Source organism: Aythya fuligula, chromosome 1, assembly GCF_009819795.1.
Source record: "Aythya fuligula isolate bAytFul2 chromosome 1, bAytFul2.pri, whole genome shotgun sequence".
In the NCBI taxonomy this organism is placed as follows: domain Eukaryota; kingdom Metazoa; phylum Chordata; class Aves; order Anseriformes; family Anatidae; genus Aythya; species Aythya fuligula.
This window is the reverse complement of record NC_045559.1, coordinates 1,223,867-1,231,567: the sequence shown is the minus strand read 5'-3', so window position 1 is coordinate 1,231,567 and position 7,701 is coordinate 1,223,867. Positions and strand designations below refer to the sequence as shown.

Here is a 7,701-nt window from a genome sequence, read left to right as displayed (position 1 = left end):
GTCAACACGTGCACCCATAGACCAACGCACCCACCCATTGGGTCAATGCGTGCACCCATAGACCTACGTGTGCACCCCCAGACCAATTTGTACACCCATAAGGTCAACGTGTGCACCCATCAGGTCAAGGTGTGCACCCATAGACCAATGCACGCACCCATCAGGTCAACGTGTGCACCTGTAGGGTCAACGTGTGCACCCATCGGGTCAAGGTGTGCACCCATAACCAACACATGCACCCATTGGGTCAAGGTGTGCACCCATCAGGTCAACGCGTGCACCCATTGGGTCAACGTGTGCACCCATCGGGGTCAAGGTGTGCGCCCATCAGGTCAACACGTGCACCCATAGGGTCAAGGTGCGCGCCCATAGACCAACGCACCCACCCATTGGGTCAAAGTGTGCACCCATAGGGTCAACATGTGCACCCATGACCAACACATGCACCCATTGGGTCAAGGTGTGCGCCCATCAGGTCAACGCGTGCACCCATTGGGTCAACGTGTGCACCCATCGGGGTCAAGGTGTGCGCCCATCAGGTCAACACGTGCACCCATAGGGTCAAGGCGCGCGCCCATAGACCAACGCACCCACCCATCGGGTCAAGATGTGCACCCATTGGGTCAACATGTGCACCCATGACCAACACATGCACCCATAGGGTCAATGCGTGCACCCATAGGGTCAAGGCGTGCACCCATAGGGTCAAGGTGCACACCCATTGGGTCAACGCGTGCACCCGTTGGGTCAAGGTGTGCACCCATCGGGTCAAGGTGTGCGCCCATAGGGTCAAGGTGCGCACCCATAACCAACATTGGTGCGACCCCCCCCAGCTCCTGCCTCTCCCCCCACCCATCACCGGCCCTGCCCCATCCCCAGGGGGCAGGGAACTGAAGGCCACGAGGCTGGGGGCCCATCTCGATGGGCTGGTGGCCCGCATCTCCAATCTGGTGGCCCATCTCTCCAAGCTGGTGGTCCAACCCTATAGGTTGGTGGCCCATCCCTATGGGCTGGTGGCCAATGTCTCCAAGCTGGTGGCCCACACCTCCAGGCTGGTGGCCAATGTCTCCAAGCTGGTGGCCCACCCCTCCAGGCTGGTGGCCCATCTCTCCAAGCTGGTGGCCCATTCCTATGGGCTGGTGGCCAATGTCTCCAAACTGGTGATCCATCTCTCCAATCTGGTGGCCCACCCCTCCAGGCTGGTGGCCCACATCTCCAGGCTGGTGGCCAATATCTCCAACCTGGTGGCCCATCTCTCCAGGTTGGTGGTCCAGCTCTCCATCAGGTGGCCCACATCTCTAGGCCAGTGGCTCATATCTCCAGGCTGGTAGCCCATCTCTCCAACCTGGTGGCCCACCCCTCCAGGCTGGTGGCCCACATCTCTAGGCAGGTGGCCCATCCCTATGGGCTGGTGGCCAATGTCTCCAACCTGGTAGCCCATCTCTCCAGGCTGGTGGCCCATCCCCCCGGGCTGGTTGCCACCACCCAGCCCAGCACCCTCCAGGAAGCTCCTGGGGCCACCTCCCTTCATTCCCCCCTTGCCCACCCCAAAACACGGCCCCATGTGGGCCCAGGGGGATGACCCCAGCCCCTGGTGACGGCCGGGACCCCTCCTGCATCCCACAGCCTCCTCCTCACTGGGACGGCGGTGGGGGGCTCTGGGGTGGGGGCGTGGATGGAGGGTGACCATAGAGGGGATGGGATGGGATTGGGATTGGGATTGGGATGGGATGGGATTGGGATGGGATGGGATGGGATGGGGATGGGATGGGATGGGATTGGGATTGGGACTGGGATTGGGATTGGGATTGGGATTGGGATGGGATGGGGATGGGATGGGATGGGGATGGGATTGGATTGGGGATGGGATTGGGATTGGGATGGGGATGGAATGGGATGGGATGGGGATGGGATGGGGATGGGATTGGGATCAAATGGGATGGGATGGGGATGGGATGGGATGGGATTGGGATGGGGATGGGGATGGGGATTGGGATTGGGATTGGGATTGGGATGGGGATGGGGATTGGGATTGGGATGGGGATGGGGATGGGATGGGGATGGGATGGGATGGGATTGGATTGGGGATGGGATTGGGATTGGGATTGGGATTGGGATTGGGATGGGGATTGGGATTGGGATGGGGATGGGGATGGGATGGGGATGGGATGGGATGGGATTGGGATTGATATTGGGATTGATATTGGGATTGGAGATGGGGATGGGATGGGATTGGGATTGGGATTGGGATTGGGATTGGGACTGGGATTGGGATTGTGATGGAGATGGAATTGGGATTGGGATTGGGATTGGGATGGGATGAGATTGGGATTAGGATTGGGTTTGGGATTGGGATTAGGATTTGGATGGGAATGGGGATGGGATGAGATGGGGATTGGGACTGGGACTGGGATTAGGATTAGGATTGGGATGGGTTGGCACAGGTTCCCCTCCCCCACTCCCCCCACCTGTCTCTCCACGTGCCTCCAATCCCCATGGGCGTGGCCTGGCCCCAGGGGGCGTGCCCGAGCGTCGGAGGGGGCGTGGCCAAACAGCAAAGCAGGCCCCCCCACACGTGACCCATGGGCGGGGTGCGCGCTGCGCGGCGGGGAGGGGGGGCGTGTCCGTGGGCGTGGCCTCACGGGGAGGGGGCGTGTCAGTGGGCGGGGCTTGTGCGGGCGGTGCGGGCGGGCGCAGACAGGCGCGGGCGGCGCGGGCGGGCGCTTTTATTCCCGGACGGTGCTGGGGGGGGGGGGGGGGCAACCCGGGGGCATCCTCAGGAGCTGGGGGGCTTCGGGTCCCCCGGGGACAGCGCTGCTGCTTCTGCTCCTCCTCCTCCTGCTGCTGCTGCTGCTGCTGCTCCTCTGTCTGCAGCCCCGTGGTTAGCAGGGTGCTGAGACCCCCCCCCAAGACCCCCGGTCCCGTCCCCAAGGCTCGGTTGAGCCCCATGGGGCAGGGAGCGGGGCAGGGAGCGGGGCACGGTGTCCCCGCAGGGAGCTGAGCCTGGTGGAGTTCCCGGCCCCGGGCTTGTGCTCGGCCCTGGCTTCTTCCCTTTGTCACGCCCGTGGAGGTCCCTGTCCCTGTTCCCGTGCATAATCCCATCCCCATCCCAATCCCATCCCATCCCAATCCCATCTCCATCTCCATCCCATCCCATCCCCATCCTCTCCCCAATTCCATCCCCATCCCAACCATCCCCATTTGCTTCCCATCCCAATCCCGTCAGATCCCATCCCAATCCCAATCCCATCCCCATCCCATCCCCATCCCCATCCCCTCCCTCTCCCCAATCCCATCCCACTCCCTTCCCATCCCATCCCAACCCCATTTCCTCCCTCTCCCCATCCCATCCCCAATCCCATCCCCTCCCTCTCCCCAATTCCATCCCCATCCCCATCCCATCCCCATCCCATCCCAATCTCATCCCCATCCCCATCCCAATCCCATTTCCTCCCTCTCCCTATCCCATCCTCATCCCAACCCCATCCCCACCCCATCCCCTCCCTCTCCCCAATCCCATCCCAATCCCATCCCCATCCCATCCCAATCCCAATCCCATCCCAATCCCATCCCCATCCCATCCCCATCCCACCCACATCCCATCCCATCCCAATCCCATTTCCTGCCTCTTCCCATCCCCACCCCATCCCCATCCCCAATCCCATCCCCATCCCCTCCCTCTCCCCAATCCCATCCCCAATCCCATCCCCATCCCCATCCCATCCCCATCCCATCCCAATCCCATCCCATCCCATCCCCATCCCCAACCCCATCCCCATCCCCATCCCCTCCCTCTCCCCAATTCCATCCCCATCCCCATCCCATCCCCATCCCATCCCAATCTCATCCCCATCCCCATCCCAATCCCATTTCCTCCCTCTCCCCATCCCATCCTCATCCCAACCCCATCCCCATCCCATCCCCTCCCTCTCCCCAATCCCATCCCAATCCCATCCCCATCCCATCCCCATCCCACCCACATCCCATCCCATCCCAATCCCATTTCCTCTCTCTCCCCATCCCATCCCATCCCATCCCATCCCATCCCATCCCATCCCATCCCATCCCATCCCATCCCATCCCAATCTCATCCCCATCCGCTCCCTCTCCCCAACCCCATCCCCACCCCATCCCAATCCCATCCCAATCCCGTCCCCAATCCCATCCCCACCCCATCCCCTCCCTTTCCCCAACCCCATCCCCATCCCCATCCCATCCCACCCCCATCCCAATCCCATCCCGTTCCCATCCCCACCCCATCCCACCCCCCAGCCCCCCCCGTCCCCACCTGCTGTCCCCCAGCAGCGCCTCCCGCAGTGGAAGCAGACCACCACCAGGATGGCCACGGCCACGAAGGCGGCGGTGAGGACGCAGACCAGCACCATCGTGTCCGGCGCCTCATTTTTGGGGACCTCTGCAAGGCACCGCGGTGACAAAGGGCTTTAGGGTGACGGGGACCCCCCCCTGAGGCTTGGTTTTGGGGATGGGGACAGCAGCGGGCAGGATGGAGACCCCGTTAGACCCCCAAGGGATAATTAAGGGGTTTTTGGGGGCATGTTTTTTTTTTTTTTTGGGGGGGGGGGACACTCACGTGGTGTGGCTGAAGCCGTGGCCACCGTCACCGCAGAGCCAGTGGGGACCCCGTGGGTGCCCCAACCCCGATCGGGGTCAGCGCCAGCCAGGGCCAGGAGCGGGGCCAGCGCCCAGAGCACGGTGCCAGGGATCGGCGCCATCCTGCTCCCCTGCCTGGCCGCGGCCAGGAGGAGACGGTGACGTCCTCGTCCCCAACCCCGTCCCCGAGCCCCCCAAAACCAGCCACAGCAAGGGGTGGGGGCATGGGGGGCGGCCACCCCGTCGGTGACCCCGGGTGGGATCCTGGGAGGGGCTGGGGGGGACTGGGAAGGGAATTGGGGCTGGATACGGGAGCTGGGCAGGGCAGGGGGTTGGGTGGTTATGGGGCAGGCTGTGGGGTGGCTATAGGGCAGGGGACCGGGGCGGCTCTAGGGCAGGGTGTGAGGCAGCTATCGGGTAGGGGTCCAGGGTGGTTATGGGGCTGGGGTGGGCTGTGGGGCAGCTATAGGGCTGGCTGTGGGGCAGCTATAGAGCTGGGGTCCAGGGGAGCTATAGGGTCAGGTGTAGGGCAGCTGTAGGGCCGGGTGTGGGGCAGCTATAGGGAAGGGATCCAGGGGAGCTATAGGGCCGGGTGTGGGGCAATTATAGGGCCGGGTGTGGGGCAGCTACAGGGCAGGGTTTCAGGGCAGCTATAGGGCCGGGTGTGGGGCAGTTATAGGGCCGGGTGTGGGGCAATAATAGCACAGGACCCCGGTGCCCTATAGGACATGCTATAGGGCAAGTCTAGAACGGGGGCCTGGGCTATTTATGGGGCAGGCCTTGGGGCAGCTCTAGGGCAGGCCCTACAGCTGCAGCCCCCCCTTAGCCCCTCCCCGCTCCCTGGGAAGCACGGGGGTCCCCGCCCCCCTTTATTCCCTTTATTCCCTTTATTCCCTTTTTCCCCTATTTTTTCCCCTTTTTTCCCCTTTCTCCCTTTTTCCCCTTTTTCCCCCTTTCCCCCCCGGTTCCCCCGTTTCCCCCATTCCCCGGGCAGGGGGGGTCCGAGCCCCTCGCCCCTCACCGCGGCGTCCCGGCTGCCGCCCGCCCGGCGCCGCTCGGAGGCAGCGGGACCCGCCCCGGCCCCGGCTCCGCCCGTTTGGCCCCGGCCCCGCTCCTGGACCCAGCCCCGGCCCCGAGGCGTTGCTGCTGCTGCTGCTGGTGATGCTGCTGCTGCTCTTACTGGTGCTACTGGTGCTGCTGGTGGTGCTGAACCGGGTGGAGACGCGGCACGGAACGGCCCGGAGCGGTCGCGCCGGGGGGGGTAGGAGGAGATGCTGCCCCCCCAGATGTGCCCCAGGTCATCCAGATGTGCCCCATCCAGATGTGCACCCACCCGTCCAGATGTGCCCACACCCCATCTGGGTGTCCGTGACCCCCAAACCGTCCAGATGTGCCCCCACCCCCATCCAAATGGACATTCGTCCCACCCAGATGCACCTGCATCCCAATCCAGATGTGCCCCAGGTCATCCAGATGTGCCCCAATCCAGTTGTGCACCCACCCATCCAGTTGTGCACCCACCCGTCCAGATGTGCCCATGCCCCATCTGGGTGTCTGTGACCCCCAAACTGTCCAGATGTGCCCCCACCCCATCCAAATGGACATCCATCCCGTCCAGATGTGCATCCGTCCAGTCCAGATGTGCCCCGGATCCTCCAGATGTGCCCCATCCAGATGTGCATCACCACATCCAGATGTGATCCCACCCTATCCAGATGTGCCCATCCAGATGTGCCCCCACCCCATCCAGATGTGCCCACCCCAAATGTGCTCACAACCCATCCAGATGTGATCCCAGCCCATCCAGATGTGCCCCCACCCCATCCAGATGTTCTCTAACCCCATCCAGATGTGCCCTGCCCTTTCTGCCCATCCGGCTGTGCCCCAAACGTGCCCTGCCCCGATCCTCCTTGCCCATATCTGCCCCCCCCAACTGTGCACCCCCCCAAATATGCCCCCATCCCCAGCTGTGCACTTTCGGCTCCATCCCTGCACCCATCCAGGTGTTTCCCCATCCAGCTGTGCCCCCCTCCCTTGTCCTCATGGTGCCCACCCCACTGCCACTGGAACGGGAAGGCCGAGAGCACCCCACAAATTCCTGGCCTTTCCCTTGGGGACCCCACAGCTCCCTGCCCCATTTTTGGGGACACCCAGCTCCCTGTCCCATTTTTGGGGGACATCCACCAGGCCAAGAGGAAGAGCTGGGAGCAGTGGGGGGGTCCCATCACTGCGTCCTCCTGCTGGGTGCCCCCCACAACAGCCCCCAAGATGCGATGGGGTGGTGGCACCCCATGTCCCAACGCTTCGGGAGCTTCTGGGACCCCCTGGGGACGAGGTTTGGGACCACCAGGGAGCTCCTGCCCCTCCCCAGCCCCAATAGAGGTGCAGGCGGTGCCCACCCCTCGTGTTGGGGTGACAGAAGCCTCCGGAGGAGGAGGAGGATGAAGGCTGGAGACTTGTGGCAGCAGGAGGAAGAAGAAGATGTTCAATGGGATCCCCATCCTGAGTTATATAGGGGACGGGACACCGGAGCGTGTAGGGCCACCAGGAGGAGGCAACTGGTGGCCACGGTGGGCATGGATGAAGCCCTGGAGGATGAGGAGCGCGGGAGAGCCGGGTGATAGTGAAGGCTCAAGGTTTTGCCGTAAGGGAAAAATGAGGTTTTTCTGCCCAAAATGGAGCTTTTAATCTCATGGATTTCCTTTTCCCTCTGGGATTCCCTCCCGATTTACTGTGGCCGTGGGGTGGTGGTTTTTGTGTACACACGCGTGGAAGCAACCGGCCAGCCTCATTTTGCTGGTTTTTGCTGCTTTTTGGCACTAAATTCATGGTAGCCCCCGGTATTGGCACACGGATGGGCTCATGGTGGTGGCTTGGGGGATTCTGGCTTGGGGGGCAGCCACAGAGGGGGGAGCAGGCAGACCCCGAGAGGCCCAAAGATGTGGGCCTAGAAAGGGAAAAAAAGAAAGAAAAAAAGGAGAGAGAAAAGGAAAATGGAAAAAAATAAGAAAGGGAGGGGAAGGGACAGGAGGGGAGGGGAGGGAAGGGTGAAAATAAAAATAAAATAAAATAAAATAAAATAAAATAAAA

General features: G+C 62.5%; 1 long non-coding RNA gene across 1 annotated transcript; it reads right to left on the bottom strand.

The window, feature by feature from the left end:
• Positions 1–2,841: 2,841 nt before the first annotated feature.
• Positions 2,842–5,687, bottom strand: LOC116499271. Its single transcript, XR_004254215.1, has 4 exons — positions 5,633–5,687; positions 4,592–4,746; positions 4,289–4,414; positions 2,842–2,868 (listed from the first exon to the last, which is right to left on the bottom strand). It is a non-coding gene; the product is annotated as an uncharacterized LOC116499271 (long non-coding RNA).
• Between the last annotated feature and the right edge of the window lie 2,014 nt (positions 5,688–7,701).